Source organism: Sminthopsis crassicaudata, chromosome 2, assembly GCF_048593235.1.
Source record: "Sminthopsis crassicaudata isolate SCR6 chromosome 2, ASM4859323v1, whole genome shotgun sequence".
Lineage (NCBI taxonomy): Eukaryota > Metazoa > Chordata > Mammalia > Dasyuromorphia > Dasyuridae > Sminthopsis > Sminthopsis crassicaudata.
Genome location: NC_133618.1, coordinates 40182971 through 40204598, shown reverse-complemented (window position 1 = coordinate 40204598; position 21628 = coordinate 40182971). Strand labels below are relative to the sequence as shown.

General features: G+C 43.5%; 1 protein-coding gene across 7 annotated transcripts in view; it reads left to right on the top strand.

Moving 5' to 3' along the window:
- Nucleotides 1–21628, top strand: part of IL34 (interleukin 34) — an 84459-nt gene that overhangs the window by 22402 nt on the left and 40429 nt on the right. The window contains exon 1 of one of the 7 annotated variants that reach the window (XM_074285948.1): nucleotides 481–660. The exons of 2 other annotated variants lie outside the window; for them this stretch is intronic. The gene's annotated coding sequence lies outside the window, so the exon portion shown is untranslated. Of the gene's footprint in view, nucleotides 1–480; nucleotides 661–1251; nucleotides 1389–1615; nucleotides 1793–21628 lie in introns of those variants that run through there. 4 more of the 7 variants (XM_074285943.1, XM_074285945.1, XM_074285946.1 and 1 more) reach the window with 4 other exon arrangements.

Sequence of the window (21628 nt, the reverse complement as noted above, 5' to 3'; positions counted from 1 at the left end):
TTTATTTACATTTCTTTTAAATGTTTAGTTTTTCTTTATAAACAGTGGTAACCACCAGCAATTGTTTATTGAGGTTGTTCTCATTGGGAACAGCTGGAAAAAAAAAAAGTGAATGGAATAGAGAGGGAATGTTTTCAGAGATGAAACAGATCTAACTCGGAGGTGTTTTGTCAGTGGCTGGAAGCTCAAAGTAACCAAAAGAGAAAGGGAATTATCTATCCTTTAAGGTTACTTTCCACCTGAGGAAAACCCTTTTAGGCAAAGAACTAAGTAAGAGAGTGAAGGCCAAGGAGAAATTGTTGAATAATTTCAGTTACTTCACTCTCTCTCCCAATCATTCATTGCTACATGAATATATCATGAAAAAAAAATCGTTATTGTTCAATTGTTATTGAAGAGGTATAAAGAAAGCAGGCACAAATCACAAGGTCTTAAGCAGGACTTGAAGATTCCTTGCTAGGCGTGGACTTTCCTGCCTAGGAAAAGCAATTTGTTGTTGAGTCCTCGTCCAGAAGGTCCCCATCTAATCCGCTGCTCCTGTCCGGGAGATCCGTATCAAGGGGAGCGGGGTGCCAGTTTGGGCACCTCCTTCTGCCACCGGTGTCACCCTTTGTGTCCCCTTCAAGATGCTATTCAGGGAGGAGGAAGCCTGGGGGACAGGTGGGAATCTTGTCGTGCCTTCTTGGCAAGGGAGCCACTCACAAAGGGAGCTGGCTGCGGGGGGGAAAGCAGCAGACCGGACTCAGTGGCTTTTGAGATCCGTTGCAATGGAGCGGGAGAATGTGCAAGTCCCAGAAGGGGGCTACCGAGATGCGGAGGGCCTGGTCCTGGCTGCTGGGGAGGACCTGGTCCTGGCTGCTGGGGAGGGCCTGGTCCTGGCTGCTGGGGAGGGCCTGGTCCTGGCTGCTGGGGAGAGCAGCTAGCAATTGCTACCCACACATGCGGAAAACAGCATTCTGGAGGATGCTCGAGGAGCTGATTCAGCCCACATCTCTGGAATCTCCGGGATGGATGGTCCTCCTTTCCAAGGCCCAGGGGAAGAATTCCCCTCCGCTTTCCGGGAATTCTCAGGGTTTCTGGCTCGGCCGGGCGCTGCCGCTGCCACCACGCACCGCGGCTCTGAGTCATCTGCGTGGCGAGCGAAGCCGTGGGAATGAATGTGCGAGACCCTCGCGGGAGTCGGCGCTAGCGCCTGGCGGGCTGCAGGAGGGCAGGGAGGCGCGCGCCCGACGGCGCGTGACCGGCGAGTGGGGGTGCGGAAGGTGGGTGGGTGGAAGGGTGGGGAAGCGAGACTGCACGAGGAGCCAGCCCCGGAGCCCAGACAGGCGAGCCGCACGGCCCTGGCGCGGAGCGGCGGCTCGGACCTGCTGCGCCCGGCGCAGCCCCAGGTAAGCGGTGCGTGCGGAGGGAGCGAGCCGCGCTCCAAGTTGGGCTGGGCGAGCCTGCCCGCGAGCGTGGGTGCGTGGGAGCGCGGGGCTGCCCTGAGCTAAGTTGGAGGAGCCTCGGGGACCGCTGGAAGAGTTGGCCCTGGGCACCCGGCGGGGAGCCTGCGAAGCCGCGGCCCCTGGGCGGGACCGAGCCGAGCTGGGCAGGGCTGGGGCACCGAGGGAAACCCGCGCCGCGCCGCTGGCGAGCGAAGCCGGGCCGAGGTGCCTGCCAGCCGCGGCTCCCGCTGGGGCTCCAAGTAGCCCTCCCCGCCATCGGCAGCCCGCGGCCATCGGTGGCAAAGGGGCTCCGGTTAGTCGGGGACAACCGGGCTCCTGCCGCCTCCCTACTTGGCCATTTGGAGAAGGTAACGAAACCCGGAGCCGAGAGCGAGACCCCAGTAATGAGGGGTCTCGCTTGCGGGTTACGTAAGAGTGTAGAAAGTGGGGGCCCCCGCCCCCGCGGGCCTCCTGTCCCTGGGCACCTAACGGCGGCGTGAATGAGCAGGGCTGACCGCTAGCCAGGCCCTAAAGGGGCGCGGGGCGACGGGAGAAAGTGGCGGGGTCCGTGCCCCCGGGCGTCGGGACTGCTCCGCCGCTTCCTGCTCTCCGGGGCAGAGGGGAGGGGTGCCTTGGGCGCTGCGCCCCACCGGGGGCTGTGGGAAAGAGCGGGGGCTGCGGCGGCCCCCGCGGCCCCGCCCGTCCACGTGCAGACAGGTGTTTGCTGGCTCAGCTCGCCCGCCCTCGGCCGCTGCCTGCGCGGGGGACGGCGACGGAGCGAGCGGGAGGGCCCCGCCCGGGAAGGGCGACGGGCCGGACGAGTTGGCAGCCCGCCGGCCCGCGGCCCCGGCTCCTGCCTATCGGTGAGTGCGAGCGCTTTGGAGTCGGCTGTGCGAGGAGAGATAAGACTCGTGCGCGGAGGAGGGCGGCAGCCGCCCGGGACGCTCCGCCTGGTCACCCGGGGCTGCAGCTAACGATGCTGCACATGACCCGGGGAGAGCAAGCGCCGCTGGCGAGCGTTCTCAGGGCCAGTCTGGGGTGGCCGGAGTCAGAATAACTGGCCTTTCCCTAGCGCGTTAAAGTTTCCCGGGGCTTTATCGCCAGGATCTCATCTGAGCCCCTTCTACGGGGATGATTATCTCCATTTTGCGGATGGGGAGAAAGCTCTGACTCTGGAGCCGGAAACGTATCGGGGTGTAGAAATAGGCCATTTATTGGTCTTGAAGTCTGTATGACCCTGGGCAAATCACATAGCCCCTCACTCGGCCTCAGTTTCTCTCCTGTAAAATGGGGATAATCAGCCCAGTGTTATTGTGAAGACCCAGTGAGATGATACGTGTAGGGTGCTTTGCAAACCTTGAAGAGCTATAGAAATTCATTATTAAAAGGAAGGGGTTGGACGTGAGGACCTCAGGAACCCTTTCCCATTCTGAATCCATGTCCTTAACCCCATGACTTGCCCTTGGCTTGCGGTGAGGGTGGGAGTGGGGGAGGGGTGCGGTGGGGCAAGGGAGGATTTGAACCCAAGGTCTTCCTGGTGCCAAGTTCAGGAGTTAGGCTGCCACGCCGTGAAAAGCCAGTTCATGCCGTTCTTTGCCAAGGCACTGGGCACGGCACCCTGGAGTTTGCCTCCTTGTAACCTTGTTTGGCAGGTGACCTGACATTCTGCAGAAGGAATAAATACAGTTCCTGGGATCCTGCAAGCGGGGGAGAGGCGCGCAGCTCCGGATTCTGAAATTGGCAATTAGGGATGTTGCTCAGTCCTAAATTTGGGAAGGAGGGGAGGCTCCAGGCTTCCTTTCGTTCTGTAGGGTTTTTTTTTTTTTTTCCTTTGGGGTGGGTGGGGGGACCCAAATGTGCATTTGAAGATTGGCACCACACCCTTGGGACCCAAGCGATCTTTCTTGGTGTGATCTGGAAAGGCTATTTGCAAAGGAAGGGGGAGGAGTTACGGAAAGAGCTCGCAATTCTGAAAAACACCCAAGTTCGGGTCCATTTGTCAAGGACAGGCAATCTCAGGCCAGAGCTGCTCAGCAAGGAGATTGAGAAACTCAGGCTTTTGGACACTTTCTTTTCTTCCCCCCAGGTCTTGCCAGGGGGGTTCATTTGTCTCTGGACAGAGTTTACTGGTTGGTCACACACACTCACAGGCATACACACACACACACATACACACATATATACACATATTTTTTTTTCATTTCCTGGGACTGGTTGCCGGCAGACATACACACATACATACATAAGTGTATGTGTGTGTATGTGTATATATGTATATATACACATACACACAAATATATATATAAATGTGTGTGTGTATATATATGCATATATATATATACACACATATATGTACACACACAAAAAAAAATATAAAAATGTGTATACACACATGCACACTTTTTCATTTCCTGGGACTGGTTGCTAGCAGACACACACACACATATACCCACTCACCCACATAGAAACATATATATATAAATATATATAATTTATTTATTTTTTCATTTCCTGAGACCCAGTTTTCCCATCCTACTTTTTGAGAACATCTCTAATCCCTCATTAATAAATTCACTTGGAAGTGGGGAAAAAACAACAGCATTCTTTTCACCATTACTTCTCCCCAGTCCCTTTAAAACAATTTTTGGGCTATTTTTCCTTCCAAACAAACCCAAATGAAATAAATGAAGAAGAAAATCGAAAGGAAAAAAGTTAGAAAATTATGTAAAAGAGGGATTGTGAACCTTTATGATTTTTGCTGTCACTTATTGATGAGTGGTGATAAGGGGGAGGGGAGAGGAGGAGGGTCCTTGATGGTAATGGTTCTAAGAATTCCAGTGCCTCTCCCACATCACTATCCTACACAGGAATACCCTTACAAAGTACATTTCTCAGTGCCTTTCCACTCTGATGTTACAGTTTGCAAAGTTTCCAAAAGTACCTTTGTAAAAGTAGATTGGAACGTGAACTCTGTGGAAACTATGACATGCTGATGAGGTTCCCAGATCTTCCCAAAATGCAATTTTAAGCCACAACATATTGGCAGCAGGGACCTGAGTTCTGAGTGTGGGGAGCAAGGGAAATATAAGAGTACTAACACAATAATAAATTGCAGGGTGGCTAGGTGGCACAGTGGATAGAACACCAGCCCTGAAGTCTGGAGGATCTGAGTTCAAATCTTATCTCAGACCTGGCTGTGAAAGCCTGGCCAAGTCACTTAACCCCAATTGCCTCAGTTAAAAAAAAAAAAATTAAATTAAAAATGATAATAATAATAAATTGCTGCCTTTATTCTGGGAGCTAGATTACCATCATCTCTATTTTGTCTTTCATTTGTTAAATTGACACCATGCGACAAGTCCATGCGCTTTTTCTTGGCAAAGATACTGGAGTGGTTCAGATGAGGAACTGAGGCAAACAGGTAAAGTGACTTTCCCACTGAGGCCAAATTTGAACTCAGTTCCAGGCCTAAGACTCTAGTTATTCCACTTAGCTAAGAAGAAGGGAAGAACTGCATACGTGGGTTTAAATTGGCATGTAAGGGGGCAGCTAGGTACAGTGGATAGAGCATTGGTCTTGGAGTCAGAAGAACCTGACTTCGAAATCCAACCTCAGATACTTAGTAAATGTTGGCTGTGTGACCCTGGATCTCTTAATTCTGATTGCCTGAAAGAAAGAAAAAAGGAAAGAAAAAGAATTTATATGTAAGAAAGTAACAGTTTTGCAAATAATATATATATATATATATATATATATATATATATCATCTGCAACCTGAGATTGGACAAGATGAGTTTTTGAGCTCTCTTCAAACTCTAAATGTCTTGTGATTTTTATACTTCATCTTCCTCACTCCTCCCACTCCCTTTTGGCTTTGTTTAATTTGGTGAATTCCTGTCTAGCTTTCTCTGGGAACCTAGCACCTAGGCAGTGAGGTAGGATGGTGTGTTGGGTAGCATCTCCTGGCCTGAGCTGGGCAGACCTGGACAGAGCTCTCTTAAGGCTCAGATTGCTCCTTTCTGAATCTCCTCTCTCATCCCCCCGCCCCCCATAAAATTTCTCTGTAACATCTGCCACATATATTAATCACCTTTTCCTACTCACCTAATCCTTTTCTCCCCTTTTCTGGGCTGTTGTTACTTACAACAGCCTTCTGATTGGGCTCCCTGCCTTATGGCTCTTCCCATTCACAATCATCCTCCATGTGGCTGTCAGTGATTTTCCTAAAATACAGTTCTGACTGAGAGCAGGTAGGTCACCATACCGGATAGCGTGCCAAGCCTGGATTAGGAAGACTCATATTACTGAGTTCAAATCTGGCCTTGGACACTTCCTAGCTGTGTGACCCTGCCCAAAGCCACTCTGTTTGCCTTAGTTTTCTAATTTGCAAATGAGCAGGGGAAGGAAATGGCAAAATACTCTCCCCCAAATGGTGTCATGAAGACTTGAATACCACTTATTGATCAAGCAACAACAAATAGGTCTGATCATATGACTTCTTGTCCTACCCATTCCCTCCTCCAAGTTCAGTAAATTTCAGACTATTACTTCTAAGATCAGATATAAAGACTTTTTGTTTTGTGTCAAAAGCCTATCAAAATCTGGACCGTTCCTATTTTTCAGTCTTTTGTTGTTGTTGCTATTGTTGAGGTACTCAAAGATTAAGTGACTAGCCCAGGGTTACATAGCTAGTGCATATCAGAGACTGGAGTCTATGCTCTATCCACTGTACCAACTAGCTGCCTACTTTCCCCAGTCTTTTATTACTTTATTGCCCTTCACAGTACTGCCATCTTGGTCCATTTGCTTCAAATTCTATGTCTCTATGACTTTCTCGACCCCGAAATTCTTTCACCTGTAAACACTGACCCTTATATTCCCTGGCTTCCTTTAAGATTAGTTCAGACCTGTTCTTAGTGGTTTAAGTAGAGAAAGAGAAGGAAAAATAAAAGAAATACATTAATGTAGGAAGGAGAGAGAAGGGAGTGGACCTTGCTGTTTGCAATTTATCCAAGTATACGAGAAGAACAAATTAAGAATAGTAGTATAAAGAAAACTGGCAAAGACTGCAGAACTCTGATCAACACAAAGACCAACTGTGTTTTGGGAGAGTCTAGGATGAAGCCTGTTACCAGCCTCTAGACAGAGGAGCTAGATTCGGCCAGAAGGAGACTTGGCCAACGTGGGAGCTTGTTTTGCTAGACTCTGCTTATCTATTACCAAAAGTTTTGTTTCCTTTTGGTAGGTTGTTGGGAGGTTGAGCAGTAGTGATTCCAAATAAAAGGCTATTGAAACTGTTTTTTTTTTTTTTTTTTTTAAATAGATGAAAGAGAATAGAAGGAAGTTGAGAAAGACAGAGACAGACAGGGTAATTCATCATATACTTCATTTTATTCTATTTATTTTTGCTGAGGCATTTGGGGTTAAGTGACTTGCCCAGGATCACAAGCTAGGAAGTGTTAAGTGTCTGAGGTCAAATTTGAACTTGGGTCCTCCTAACTTCAGGTCTGGTGCTCTGTCCACTGCATCAACTAACTCCCCCTATTACATACTTTTAAAAAGCATGACTGAGAGATTTGTGGCTTCACATACAACTTCTGAGTCCTGCTGTGTATTTGGGCTCTTTTGCATTTTGTTTTAGTTTCCCCATTTTAATGGGGGAAGACAACATAGACATAAATCAGTACATACAAGACAGATGGAAGGCAGCCTTTAAAGGGCCCTGGCAGCTCAGGGGACTGGGAAAGGCTTCTGCCCTCTTTAAACTGTCTTTTTTTCATTTGACATTTTTATTCTAAACTTAAACACCCCCCCCCCCCCAAAAAAAAAAGGAGAGTGAGTAAAGGAGAGCATTTCCAAATACACAGCAGGACCCGGAAGTTGTATGTGAAGTCCCCAATCTCTCAGTCATGCTACTTGCTTTTTTAAAGCACAGAGTAGATAGATACTTTATAAATGCTTGTGGATTGGTTGGTTACAAATCATTCCCATTGTATCTCTCTTGGGGCTATTATAGAGGAATAAATGAAACATTGTATGTAAGGCCCTTTGTAGATTTTTAAGCACTTTATACATATTTTTATTTATTTTTTGCTTCAGACAAGTTGTAAGAGTATCTTGAAAAGATAAGAAGTATCATCATCATTAGAATATTATCTACTGCTACTATTATCACTACAATTACTGTAGCCTACTACTTTCATTACTGATCTTATTATTATTATTATTATTATTAATAATAATACATGAGCAGCCAAGTGTGACAAGAATTGTTTGTTTATATGTTCAATGATACTATTTATTAATGATGCCATTGCAAGATATAGGTAATAATAAAGCCAGTCCTCAAGGGCTTGGACAAATATGTCAGTGAGCTTTTACAAGGGTTATAAAACTCCTTCTACTTGTTAAGTACTCCCTAAATTTGAATTAGAGTGAGGCTGACTATGGAGACTGGACTCTAGGTGAGTTTTATGAGATCAAATTGCTTAGATTCCTTGGCCTAGTGCCCCTCTTGGCCCTGCGACATTATTTGCTGGGAAACTTCCTTTGGCTCAGCCAAGAGCACGGGTTGGGACAGACTTGTCCAGGCAGAACAAGTTACCTTTCTTGGCTCCTGGCTTTATTTTTGTTACTTGATGGAAAGAAAGCAGAGTGCTTTTCTAGAGGTCTCATGATCTAGAGGAAATACATCTTCATTCTAATTAGGTGAATGAAGAATCCCCTGAAATGTATTTGAATTCACGCTCTTCTAAAGTTATAATTATGTAAAACGTGACAGTTGGTTCTAGTCCAATAGAAATATGCTGTCCTCATTCAAATAAGGGAATACTTCAGTGGATTCATTATCTCTGTTATATGAGATTTATATGTAACACTGGACATAAAGGTAGAATTCTTTGTCTAGCTACCTATTTTTAACATTCATTAACATTTTTAAAATTCTGCATTCTCTCCCTCCAGCCCATTCATTATCACTTATGCACGTGAAATTATGCAAAACATTTCCACATTAGCTGTGTTGCAGAAACAAAACAAAAAGCAAGCAATAAAAAATAAAAAATAAAAAAAAACATAGAGTAGAAAAATATGTTTCTGCATAGAGTTCATCCGTTCTCACTCCAGAGGGAATTCTCACAGATCATTGCCTAGATCAGAGTAGCTAAGTGTTTCGCCCATGACCATCTGTCGTACAATATGAATGTTACTGTGGACAATGTTTTCCTGGTTTTTCTCACTTCTCTTTAGATCAGTTCATGTAAGTTCATGTAAGTTTTTCTGAAAGCATCCTACTCATTATTTCTTAGAGTACAATAATATTCCAGTAGTCATATAGTCCAACTTTTTCGGCCATTCCCCAACCGATGGATATGGTGGGCATCTCCTCCATTTTCAATTCTTTGGTACCACCAAAAGAGCTGCTATAAATATTTGTGTTATGAGTAAATCCTTTTTCTTTGTTCTCTTTGGGGTACAGGCTTAGTAGTACTATCAAAAGGATATGCATAGTTTTATAACCCTTTGAGCATAGTTACAAATTGTTCTCCAGAAAGGTTGGGCCAATTCACAACTCCACCAACAATGCATTAATGTCCCCTTTTTTCTTTATTCATGAAGGCAGAATTCTTGCAATTGATTGTCCTCTTTGGAGATTAAATCTATAGACAAATACCTAGTATGATTTAAGACTTCACAATGAGCCAAGAAAATTCCTGTGGGATAGAACCCAGCATTTCTGGACTAGGAACAGATCACGTTATTTAGATGTTCTAAAGAGAGAAAAAAAGTTCCTAGCCTCTGAAAAGTGCTTAGTGGTAAGTATTTTATAGGACAGTGAATCACAACTAATTTTGTTTATAGAATTTCTTAATGTTCTTTGAGAAATTTTAAGATACCCTGGAGGATTGCAAAATCAAAGTTGGGAGTCAGAATTTTCTCCAGAAAGGGAAAACCAGGGCCATTAGGAAAGACCTGCCATTATTGTGGGGTTTGGCAAAACTGTGAAAAGAGGATGAATTTGTTTTTTTTTTTTAAGAAATACAAAACCTTACACCCTATTAAAAAAAAATACAAACACTAGCCTACATCTCAAGTAATGAGTTTGTCTTTTGACTTAAAAATTAAGTTAAAACCAGAGTTAGTTCATCATGAAGGACTGTCTTTCTTTCTTTCTTTCTTTCTTTCTTTCTTTCTTTCTTTCTTTCTTTCTTTCTTTCTTTCTTTCTTTCTTTCTTTCTTTCTTTCTTTCTTTCTTTCTTTCTTTCTTTCTTTCTTTCTTTCTTTCTTTCTTTCTTTCTTTCTTTCTTTCTTTCTTTCTTTCTTTCTTTCTTTCTTTCTTTCTTTCTTTCTTTCTTTCTTTCTTTCTTTCTTTCTTTTCTTTCTTTCTTTCTTTCTTTTTTTTTTATAAGATAAAGCAGCATACTTAAATATTTTCCCTCAGATTCTATTTGAATGTATCTTATGAGTTGGGGGCAATAGACAGAATATGCAAATTACTCAAGTTCTGTAAATCTCTCCCTCTTGCTTTTTAATTCAAGGCTTTTGGAATCACACAGCTAGTAAGGGTTAGATGTCTGAGGTCAGATCTGAATTGAGGTCCTCCTGACTTCAGGGCCAGTGCCCTAAGCTCTATAATTCTTTTACAAAATTTTTATAAATATAACACTCACAACAGATACTAATTACCAAAAAAAGTATTGTAATTATCCAGCTAAAATTTGATTTGTCTCTTAAAATCTATATTGTTACATTAAGTAGGAAAATAATATTATAAAATACATTTTAAAAAGAAAAAATAAATCTGATCAGACTCTTCCCCTGTGTCTTTGAGTCTGTTTTCTTATCAGTGAAATTAGGATAGAAAACCTTTTCCTTTTCCACCAAAGTAGCCTTCATATTTTAGTTTGGCTTTGAGTTCTTAGAACTTAGTGGATTTCAGGAGGTCTTTCTTTATACCTGAAGAAATGAATTCTTACCATGCTATAGAGTGGATGACTGATCCAGATGGAGAGGCTTCACTTTGACTCCTTTGATTTGAGGATCAAACTCACTCGGATTGGAGGAGTCCATCACCAAATTAGCCCCAGGTTGGAGGTGGTGATTGCTTTGAACACGGCAACCCCTGAAGCTCATCTGCTAAGTTGATCAGGGGAGAAAAATTATTAAGAGGATGTACTGGCCCAGCCAGTGAGGTCTCTCATGGATGGAGTCCTGAAGGAATCTCTGCTTTGCCCACACCACAGGGTGGTCGTGGGGAACAACTGAGATCACAAAGGTAAAGCCATTTGGGAATAAATGTAGGTGAAAGATGGGGATGCTTTCATCATGATGTTGAATTTTTAGTTTGTGTTGGAGAGCACAAAGGATGTCTTTCTTGGGCAGAGTGGGGATGGGTATCTGGCAGAAGAGAAGAAAGGGAGAGAACTGGAAGGAGGTGCAGGGAACAGGCGCAAAATGTTAGCTCAATTGGGTTCAGTCAGTCTAGAAGCATTTAATAAACACCTACTATGTGCCAATCTCCATGCTAATAGAAGGGAATACAAAGAAAAATAAATAACGTTGTTTACCCTCATGAACTCCCAGTCTAATAAGGAGACAATGTAAGCAACAACTCCTTACAAACAAAATACTCATACAGGAAAAATTGGAGGTAATGAGTAGAGGGAAGACACTAGACTGAAGGGGAAATGGGAAAGAAGGTGGTGTTTTAGTTGGATCTGAAGGAAGCCAGGGAAAGTGGGAGCTACAGTGATAAGGAGAGAGAGTATTCCAGGCATGGGGGACAAACAGGGAAAATGCCCAGAGTTGAAATGGAGGAGCTTGTGCCAGATTGACAGTGCCACTTTTTTGCATTTTTGCAAAAATGTTGAGAGAGGAGGATGTTCAGAGTATAAAAGCCTGGATGTAAAAGGGAAGTTGTGAAAGACTTTTGAGTGCTAATTAGAGGACTTTATATTTGATCCTGGAGATAATAGGGAGCCACTGGAGTCTGAGTGTGTGTCTAACTGTTTTATTATTTTAAGGCTCTGTTATTTGGTGTAGATAATTCCTTCATCTTTGCAGATTATACTCCACTTTTAATTTACTCTGAATTTATCAGCAAGGGTAGCTAGGTGGCACAGTGCCACTGGACTCAGAGTCAGGAAGACTTGATTCCAAATCTGGTCTTAGACACCAGCTGTGTATCCAGGACAAGTCACTTGCCCATGTTTGCCTCAGTTTCCTCATCTATAAAAAGAGCTGCAGAAGGAAATAGAAAACCACTCCAATGTCCCTGCCAAGAAAACCCCAAACAAGATCACGAAGAGTCAGACATGATTCAGCAACAACAGTTTATTGACAAAGGCCTCTGCACAGGGTCCCCCTCTGCAATGAGGGCAGAGGTGTGGGATTAGGACTGGCCATCCTCTATGGCTTCCAGCTTCCCAGGGTCACCTTTTCCTGGCTAAGATTGGGGCTAGTGGATCTTGCTTCTGTATGGTTCCTTCTCCCTTCATCTCCACCCCCCCTCCCGAGGGAGAGGCTTGTGGTGTGGACTTCTCTCCCACTTAGTGTCTGGTTCTCGAGCTTCTTCATCTCTCTGAAGTGCCTCACTGGTTTACTTTGGGGTCCCCCAGAACGATAGCAGCAGTATGCAGGAAAGCATCCCTCACGATCATGTTACATCCGCTTTTCTTGGTCACTCTCCTGCATGAATGTTGTGTCCCAACTTGACTCCTCAGCATCTTCCTTGGGTACCAGGTCCTTCAGGAAGCCTGGCCATTAGACCCGGAGTTCTACAGGGACAGGGTCACTTTTTGCCTTTGTTTCCTCATTGCTTAGCGCAGAATTACTGTTCAGTCATTTTTCAGTTGTGTCTGACTTTGGGATCCCATTTGGGGTTTTCTTGGCAAAGATACTGGAGGGGTTGGCCATTTCCTTCTCCAGCTCATTTTACAGATGAGGAAACTGAGGCAGACTTGTCCAGGGTCTGAGGCTGGATTTGATAACGTCTTCCGGCCTCCAGCACTTTATGCACTGTGGTACCATCCAGCCGCAGATGTTTTTGATTGGCTGACTGACTGATCTTCTTTCTTGTTAATTTCATCTCCTTAAACTATCTTGTATCTGCTTATTTGTTTATAACTTATAACAACTTGTTGAAACATAACAAATTATCTTCTCAAGGGCAGCAACTTTGTTCTTTTTCGTCTTCATAAACCCAACGCCCAGCTCCAAGTCTTGTATATAAGTGTTTTACTAAATGCTTTTGGAACTGAATTATTAATTACCTGAGCTTCTGGGAAAAGGAAACCAGTCATCTTTCACCAGAGTAAAACCTGATATGGGAACAGAGCTTAAGATCCGTAAAAACATTTCCTAGAGCAGAGATTATTTTTTTTTTCTTTTGGATTTTCCTCCTCCTCTGTGGCAGTCAGGTAAAACCCAAGGTTAACCCTTCTGGGCTATGGACCTTGTTATATAGTTTTCATTCATTCACTGATTGCTTATTAAACCCCTTCTGCTGGAGTTTGATAAATACTAGGGATACAAAGGTTAAAAAAACAAATGGTTTCTGTCCTCAAAGAACTTGTCTTCTCCTAGGAAAAAACAGCAGACAAATACAAAGTAAAAACAAAGTAATCCAGGGGGAGGGAAGGGCACCACAATGGGGCATGGCGACATGGAGGAGAGGAGCGAGCACTGAGATCATGGTTGTCATCCTTCGTTCTTGAAGAGGGCCAACATGACATCGCTCTGTGGGGGTCAAGGGACAGTGTGTCCCATTGTGGCCAATGGGACCAATACGAACTTGGAATGATTTGCCACGGGCCCGACAAATAGTCCATGTGAACATTTGGGGCGAAGATGTCTCTAAATTGGCGCACTCGCATTTCTTGTGAGCTGTTGCAATTCTGCCTCTCTCACAGAGACAAGGAAACCACTTTCTTTGATGTGGTTGTGCCATGATGAGCGGTTCTGTGCCAGTGTCTCCTATGTCACAGAATCAATTCTAGAGTCCTTATATCACTTCTTCTGACTCCCACGTGAGCATCCTCCTTAAGTGAGTTCTCTATAAAATAGTCTTTGGGGCATTCAAACAACATGGCCAGCCCTCCAGAGCTGAGCTCTCTGCAGGAGGGTTTGCGTGGTTGGCAGTTTCGTTCCAGAAAGGACCTCAGTGTTTGGTACCTCATTCTGCCAGGTGAGCTTCAGAATCTTCCTGAAACAATTCCAATGGAAGCAATTCACTTTCTGGCTTACACTGACAAACAACAATGAAGTCGGCTCAGTGACTTTGTAACCCTTCAGTTTGGTGGTCAGCCTCTCCCACACTTTCCTTCGGAACCTCCTAAACACGAGCTAACTCTGGCAGTGTGTGCATCAAATCTACCTCCTATATGTACATCTCTGTAATGTACACTGCCAAGATAAGCGATCTTATCTGCAGCATCTGCTATAATTGATGGCTCCAGGTATGGACGGTGCAGTGCTGGCTGGTGGAGAATTTCTGTTTTCTTGGTGCTGTCAGACCAGAATGAGCATGAGCAGCAAAGAATCAATTTGTAATGTATTGCGACTCATCTTTGGAAGCTGCATTGAGGAAACGGTCATCTGGGAACAAAAAGTTTGAGCACTGATGCCCCAATTCTCCTTCACTTTAGTCTTGGCTTAAAGCCTTTTCAAGTTAAATAATTTCCCATCAGTGTGGCAGCTGTCATTGAGGCGTTGTTTTCATCCTCATCGAAGGTGTCTGGGATTGGGAAAGTGAGAGTGCATCAGCCATTATTTAGAATTTGGACAAGCATGCTGTCATGACATTGCCCTCTGGCCATCCAAATTTTGCCATGATTTTCCACATGCCCTCATGATTGATAGTACCATAAGTCTTGGTCAGATTGATGGGCATTATCTCTGTTCTGCCTTTGGCACTTCTTCTGGAAAAGCATCAGGCAGCACACACCATATCGACCATTCGCACTAGTTCTTGGGTAGATGACCATCTTCCAAGTGCAGGATCAGCCTATTAAGGAAGACTCTGGCAAGAATCTTGCCATCAATGATTAAGAGATATTCCAGGGTAGCTAGTTGGTGCAGTGGATAGAGCACCAGCCCTGAAGTCAGGAGGACCTGAGAGAGAGAGACAGACAGACCCCGACCGACCTCCTTTACCTGTGATTGTCAGAGTACAACCTATTCCCTTTATCTTTATAAAGATGAACAATGGAGACATCCTTGAACAGCAGAGGGATAACCCTCCTCTTACCAGAAAATTTCAGTCAGCTTTTGATGAATAGTGATTTCCCACCCTATAAATTTAACTTGAATAGAATCAGGTGCTTTGCCATACAAGGGGATTCTAATGGAATTCCATTCAGAAGTTTGACTAGAGAGGGATTGACTTCCATCTTAGGAATACAAGCATTGGCTGCTGATGCTCTGCTGAGAACACAATGGAAGTGTTCAGCTCATCTCTCCAGGATCAATGTGGTTTCTTCAGCACTGAGTAGCTGAGATGTACCACAGATTTTAACCCATAAATACCCTTCAGGGTGTCATAAAAATGCTTCAGATTGTTACTGTCAGCATAAAACTGAATTTCCTCTGTTTTCTTACTGAGCCAAGAGGCCTGCATCTGTTTAAGGATTGCTTTTCACTTTACTTTTTCTAACAAGATGTCTTTGTATGTGTGTATGTAGGGGGACACACACCTTAATATTTATGGCCCATTACGTGTTTGAATGTTGTTTCCACTCCAAAGAGGAAGCTCCCAAGAGCTCCAGAGTGCCAAACATCTATCACAGATGATGATTGACCACATCTTGTACTTGAAGCCACTGCCAGAAGACACTTGGAGGCTCCATGTTTTTCAGTCATTGGAGCTTGGAGCTCACAGAGAGAACAAGTTTGAGCACTGAGCGGGAGGAGGTACTTAGGGTCTTCTCTGACCAAAAACCACACAAATAATTGAGGGCAAAGGGTGGTCAGGTTGAATCTTGTCTGAGGAATCTAAATTTGATAGTATCTAATTCCATGGAAAGTCAAAGGGGTTAGAACTGGTAGAAGCTTTAGAGATCCCTTTGTCAAACTCAGAGAAACAAACTGAGGCCTAGGAAAAGCACCACTCTAGGTATTTGATGAATGTTTATTACATTTCATTAAATGGAACTAGCGATCTGAGAAATAACAATGACGCTGAGCCATATTCCTCCTCTTTTGGAGGAGAGAGAATTTAGTTTAATGTAACAAATGTTTGTTCAGTTATTTTTCAGTTGTGTCCAACTCTTTGTGACCATATTTGGGTTTTTCTTGTCAAAGAAACTGGAGTGATTTGCTATTTCCTTTTCCATTTCATTTTACAGATGAGGAAACTGAGGCAAATTGGGTTAAGTGACTTTCCTAGGATCACACAGCTAAGAAGTGTCTGAGGCCAGATTTGAACTCAGTTCCTCCAGGCCCAGCTCTCTCTGTCCACTCTGCCACCCTACTCTTGTCGTTTGTATTATCTATCCATAAAAATGATTCAATATTCTTTGAAATGATAGAATAGGGACAACCTTCTGATCATAAATATCAAGTTAGGTATAATGCAGAGAGATAGATGTATGTTCTCCAAAGGTTGGTAATGAAAGGATAGCACAGAGACTGCACTGGAAAGAGATTTCCTAGAGGGGGTGAGATTTTGTTTTACAAATGTCGTTCTCAGATTGTAAGCTTCTTGAGGGCAGGAGCTTGAGGGCTTCTTTCTGTATCGTCAGCACTTAGCACAGTGCCTGGTACATAGAAAGCACTTCATAAATGATTGATAGTTGATTGATTGGTTGATACCAAGTTCTGCAATATTGTAGGGTCTCTCGGTAGAGATACATGATCATTCAAAAACATTTGACCCAAGAATTCATTCAGGGAAAAAAAATTGTGTGTCTGGGACAACATTTATTGTTAAATAAATATGAAATAATCTGAATAGGGAAGTGATTTTGGGAGATCAGGGAAGGCTTTAGGGAGAAATTGATATCTCAATAGGGAAGATCTAAGGATTCCGAGACGTAATGATGAGGAGGGAATGCATTTGAAAGTTGGGGAACAGCTTGTACACATGAAAAAAAGGTGGGAGATGGAACATTGTGTCCAGGAAGCAGCTGTTAGACCACTTTGGATGGAATAGAGAGCGTCTGACATGTAATAGCAATGTAGTATGACCCCAGTCAAATTAACCCTGTTTGCCTCAGGTTCCTCAGATGTAAGTTAGAGAAGGAAATGGCAGATCATTCCAGGATGTCTGCAAGAAAATCCCGATTAGGGCCTGAGGGTCAGACAGCACTGAATGGTGAAAAGCACTGGGTTCTTTAGACTGCTAGAACTGCTGAGTCACAGAGAACAGGGTGACTGCCTGTGCATCTTCTCCAGTCAGTCAAGAATGAATGACTGCAGAAGCTATGTTTTTTGCACCCCAGCTGCTAGAAAACAAGAGACAAAAGACTCAATTATCTATCTGAATAGGATGGTGGTTCCTGTGTCTCTCCTTGTGCCCAGAGGAGAACTGGGAATTTCATGTTTGTTAGTTGATTTTATTGCCACATCCCAATAAGGGAGGGTGGCTCCATCTTACCAGACAGGAAACTGAGGTAAAGCAAGAGGTGAAGTAATGTGGTGTGCTGAGAGCCCCCCATGGGGAGGCAGAGGCTCTGGGCTCTACTTCTAGCTCTGGCTCTGCCTTGCTGTATGAGCTTAATCTGGTCCCTCAACCCAATCTCAGGACTCAGTTTCCCCTTCTGTAAATGACAATATTATTGGATTAGAGCATCTCTAAATTCTCTTCCAATCAAAATAGTTCCACCCCCCTGAATATGCTATCTGCCTTCTGCCTCAGTGCCTTTGTTTGCCTGGCATTTGCCTGCCTTCTTTCCTCCAGCTGAATTCCTTTAAAACTCAATTTTGGGGTTGGATAAGAAATTCTATAAGGCCTGCTCTCCCCTAGCTTGTAATGACCTTCATCCTCTGAGATCACAAATACACTTATCATCTAATATTATCTATTACAGCTTTTTTTTTTTCTCATTTTTGATGAAGAAACTGAAACACAAGGAAATGAATTGACATGCCCAAGGTCATCCAGCTAATAAGTGTCTGAGGTGTAGGATTTGAATTTAATCTAACTCCAGGTCCAGCATTCTCTCCTCTGTACCCCTGAGCTGCTCGATTATGTGACTACATTGAACATTATGATGGGATGTACTTTCACTTTCATTTTTCAGTGAAACTAAGAATTGATGAATTGATGCAGAGTAAAGTAAGCAGAACTGGGAGAACAGTTGATACAGTAATACCCACAACAACATGCAATAACAGCAGCAACAGAGACAAAGAGCTCGGAAGGATTTAAGCACTCTGCTCAATTCAGTGTCCAAATACAGTTCCAGAGGATTACTAAGGAAATTTGCTTCCCACTTCCAGACAGACAGGTGATGGATTGGAAGCTCAGATTAAGACAGTTCTGGAGGGAGGATGTGACTGATGGGAACACAATCAGTAAAAATGGTTACTGAACATTTTTCAGACCCAGATTATCTGTCAGAGGATTAACATTGGATGATTGTCAGCGCCTGAGATCAGGAGCTGTCTTTTGCCTCTTTTTGTATCCCAAGCACTTAGCACAGTGTCTGGCCCTAGAGTGAGCACTTAATAAATATTTATTGACTAATTGAAACTGCCAGAGCAAAGACCCCTGGTAGTGCAAAGAAGCTTTTCCTTCTTGTCCAAGAATTAAAAGTAGATAGACAAGCAGAAACAGAGTTGGGTCAATGACATGGATGTTTATTCTAGGAGGGCACAATCCTAGATTTTCCCCAACAGGTCATTGGAGTGTTTGAAGTAAGTAGGTCAAGCTTAGACCCAGAGCCCAGAGAGCAGTTTTGTCAGAACTTGAAGTCCTGGAAGAGGATGGGAAGATAAAAGGAAGAAATTGGGGGTGGAGGGAGAAAAGGAAATGATTCTCTTGAAATCCCTTAAGTACCCAGCATGGTCCTTTAAGCATGTTGTTTCTTGGGTCATCCTTTAAACTTAATCAGGTTGGAATGAGCAAGCAGCAAATACTCTCTAACAGGTTTATCTGGAATTAATTAACTCCCAGCCCTGGGAAAAGAGACGCTTTGGGTGCTACAAACCCTGCCTCCTGCTGCCTTGATTCCTGGAAATGACTCCAGTAGGGCTCAAAGTGTGCCAACTGGTTTGTCAGTGTAAGCCTCAGATGGTCTTCTGCAGCCTTAACCTTTACTAGTTCAAGAGAGGAGGCAGGAGCTCAGCTGGAGGGGGACCGACCTGTCACAGAACAGTCCCCTTCAGCTGCTTGGAAAGTATTTAGTTCCCTGATGGGCCTTGGTGGGTCATGTGGTGTGGGGGGTTATTGACAGGAACCCCGGCTAACATCAGAAGTGAGTTTTTTGTTTTGTTGTTTTAATTTTAATTTGTTTGCTGCAGCTGTTACATCACAGGCTGGGAAGCTTTCTCTCAGCACCTGGCTGCTTGCATTAGATCTTTTGGGATGGGAATGAGGTGGGGTTGATTTTGATGGAATATTCAAGGATATCTGATAAGAATCTTTTTTTTTTTTTTTCTCTTTTACACTTAATAGTGTTCCCCCCCCCCCTAATTACATGTAAAGGTAGTTTTCACCATTCAATTTCGTAAGATTTTGAATTCCAAAATTTTCTCCCTCTCTCTCTCTTCCCTCCCCTCCCCGCCAAGACAGCAAACAATCCGATATAGGTTATACATGTACAATCATGTTAAACATTCCCCCACATTAGTCATGTTGTAAAAGAAGAAACAGAACAAAGGGGGGAATCATGAGAAAGAAAAAAACAAACAACAAAGCAAAAGTGAAAATAATAGAATTCGATCTGAATTCAGATTCCAAAGTTCTTTCTCTGGAGGTAGAAAACATCGACCGTCATGAGAGCTTTGGAATTGGCTTGGATCATTGTATCGCTGAAGAGAGCTAAGTCTATCATAGTTGATCATCATAAAACATTGCTGTTTCACTGTACAGTGCTCTCGTGGTTCTGCTCACTTCACTCGGCGTCAGTTCATGTAAGTCTTTCCAAGCTTTTCTGACATCTGCCTGCTCATCATTTCTAAATAGAACAATAGTATCGATAGGAGTGGTTCTGTAGCCCTTTAGGCCTGAGATGGCTGAATATGTTTGTGACCATTTTAAATTAAAATTAAAACAAAAAAAGCTCATTATTGATGTTAGCCTGGGCTCTTAGGAGGTAAGTCCACTCAGCTCCTGTCCATACCCCCACACCACATGACTTACCAGGGCCTATCAGGGAACTAAATACTTTCCAAGCAGCTGAAGGGGACTGTTCTGTGACAGGCCGGTCCCCCTCCAGCTGAGCTCTTGCCTCCTCTCTTGAACTAGTAAAGATTAAGGCTGTAGAAGACCATCTGAGGCTTACACTGACAAACCAGTTGGCACACTTTGAGCCCTGCTGGAGTCATTTCTAGGATTGGAGGCAGGGTTTGTAGCACCCAGATTTCTCAATTCATCCAGAATTTATCAAGTTCTTAGTTCTAGGAACTCTGCTAAATGCTGGGGATATACATACAAGCAAAAGGAAAGGTAGCGCTTGCCCTCGAGTAGCTTCCACTGTAATGCATTTTTCTGTAACATCATTTCTGCAATCTCTTATTATTAGCATGGTCTGCCATAAATAGCCATCTGGGAACTGTATCAACTGTGTGGAAGACTAACTTGCTACCTCCATATACTCAAAAATGTCTGTTTACCAAAGAATGTCCTTTCTTCCTTTGGTCTTTGAATTTTCTTGCTTCTTTCTCCTTCCTCCATCTCCTCCATTCCATTTCAGCAATAGGAATTATATTTAAGGTATATATTTATATGCTCTCTCTGTGCACTATATTTTATAATGTGTTATATACTATTAAATTATATGTAAAATATATACATATATAAGATACACACACACATATATATATATATATATATATATATATATACACACACACACACAGAAGTAAAAAGGGGGTGGGAAAAGGAGATTGAAGGCTGGCGGTATTAGGAGCTGCAATTTCTGATCACAAACTGTACTCTGGTTTCCTCTGTCTTATCATAACTTAAACTTTTTTCCAGTGAACCTTGACCTGACCACAAAGTCCAAGACAGATTACTGGCCTGGGATTGCCTCTGTGTTAGATATTCCATTAAAAAGAAAGAGACATGTCTTGTTTAGCAGTGCTTCCGGGCTTCTATCTGCTTGGTTGAAGGTGGGTCCCCCAATCTCTTTAGACTGTAAATCTTTCCATTGCTGGCTCCTCCTCAAGGGCAGAGACAATTTTTTTTTTTTTTTAAATCTTTACTTTGTAAACACAGTGCCTCGAACATAGTAGGCGGTTAATAAATGCTTGTCGGGTTGATTGATTGCTTTTTGCTTTGCCCACTGAGCTCCAAGAGAGTGTTGTTAAGGGGTGAGCTGGGGTATAGCCAGGCCAGTAGGAGGCCTGTAGCTGTGCATATGTAATCTGTCCAGTTCTGTACAATTTCAAAAAAGCCAAAAAACAAACAATCATCAAACAAACAAAGGAGAACCCCCTGGTAAAAAAGCCTTCTAGGTGGATAATGGGAAAAGTATTCAAGAAAAAACAAGGCCATGGCAGGAAATGGCCCTCAGATCAAGTGTTAGGGCCTTCCCACCAGGACTCAGCGGTGTCAGGATGTGTGATTGGCCACTTTCAAGGGAGATCTATAGATGAAAGTTCTCGGGGTGAGAAGGGAAGAGAGGGGTTTTTGTGTGACCTGGTGCTGTTGTATGGCAGAGGGGGAGGAGCAGTGTTGTTTTGTCCCCTCCACAGCTGTGGAATCTCCTTTCAAAGCTCTCACACAAGGACAAAAGCCAATGTAGACAATGGGAAAGGAATTTCTGGGAAGATTGGCCATGAAAAGGCTCTCTTACAGTGACTGAGGAGAATTCAGGGGAGACTTCAGTACAAATTATTGTGTTTTTATATATATATATGCCCATTGTAGCTACTTAATTATTTTCTGTTGAATGAACTGTGTTGTTATTGTGTTAGTTTAAAACCCCAATACGAATCATGCTTTAGCTTGTCTATAACATTATATGGTTATTTTAATTCATTAAAGCATTTATCTACTCGCAGAAATCCCAAGAACTTTACCCAAGATAACTCAGTATTCG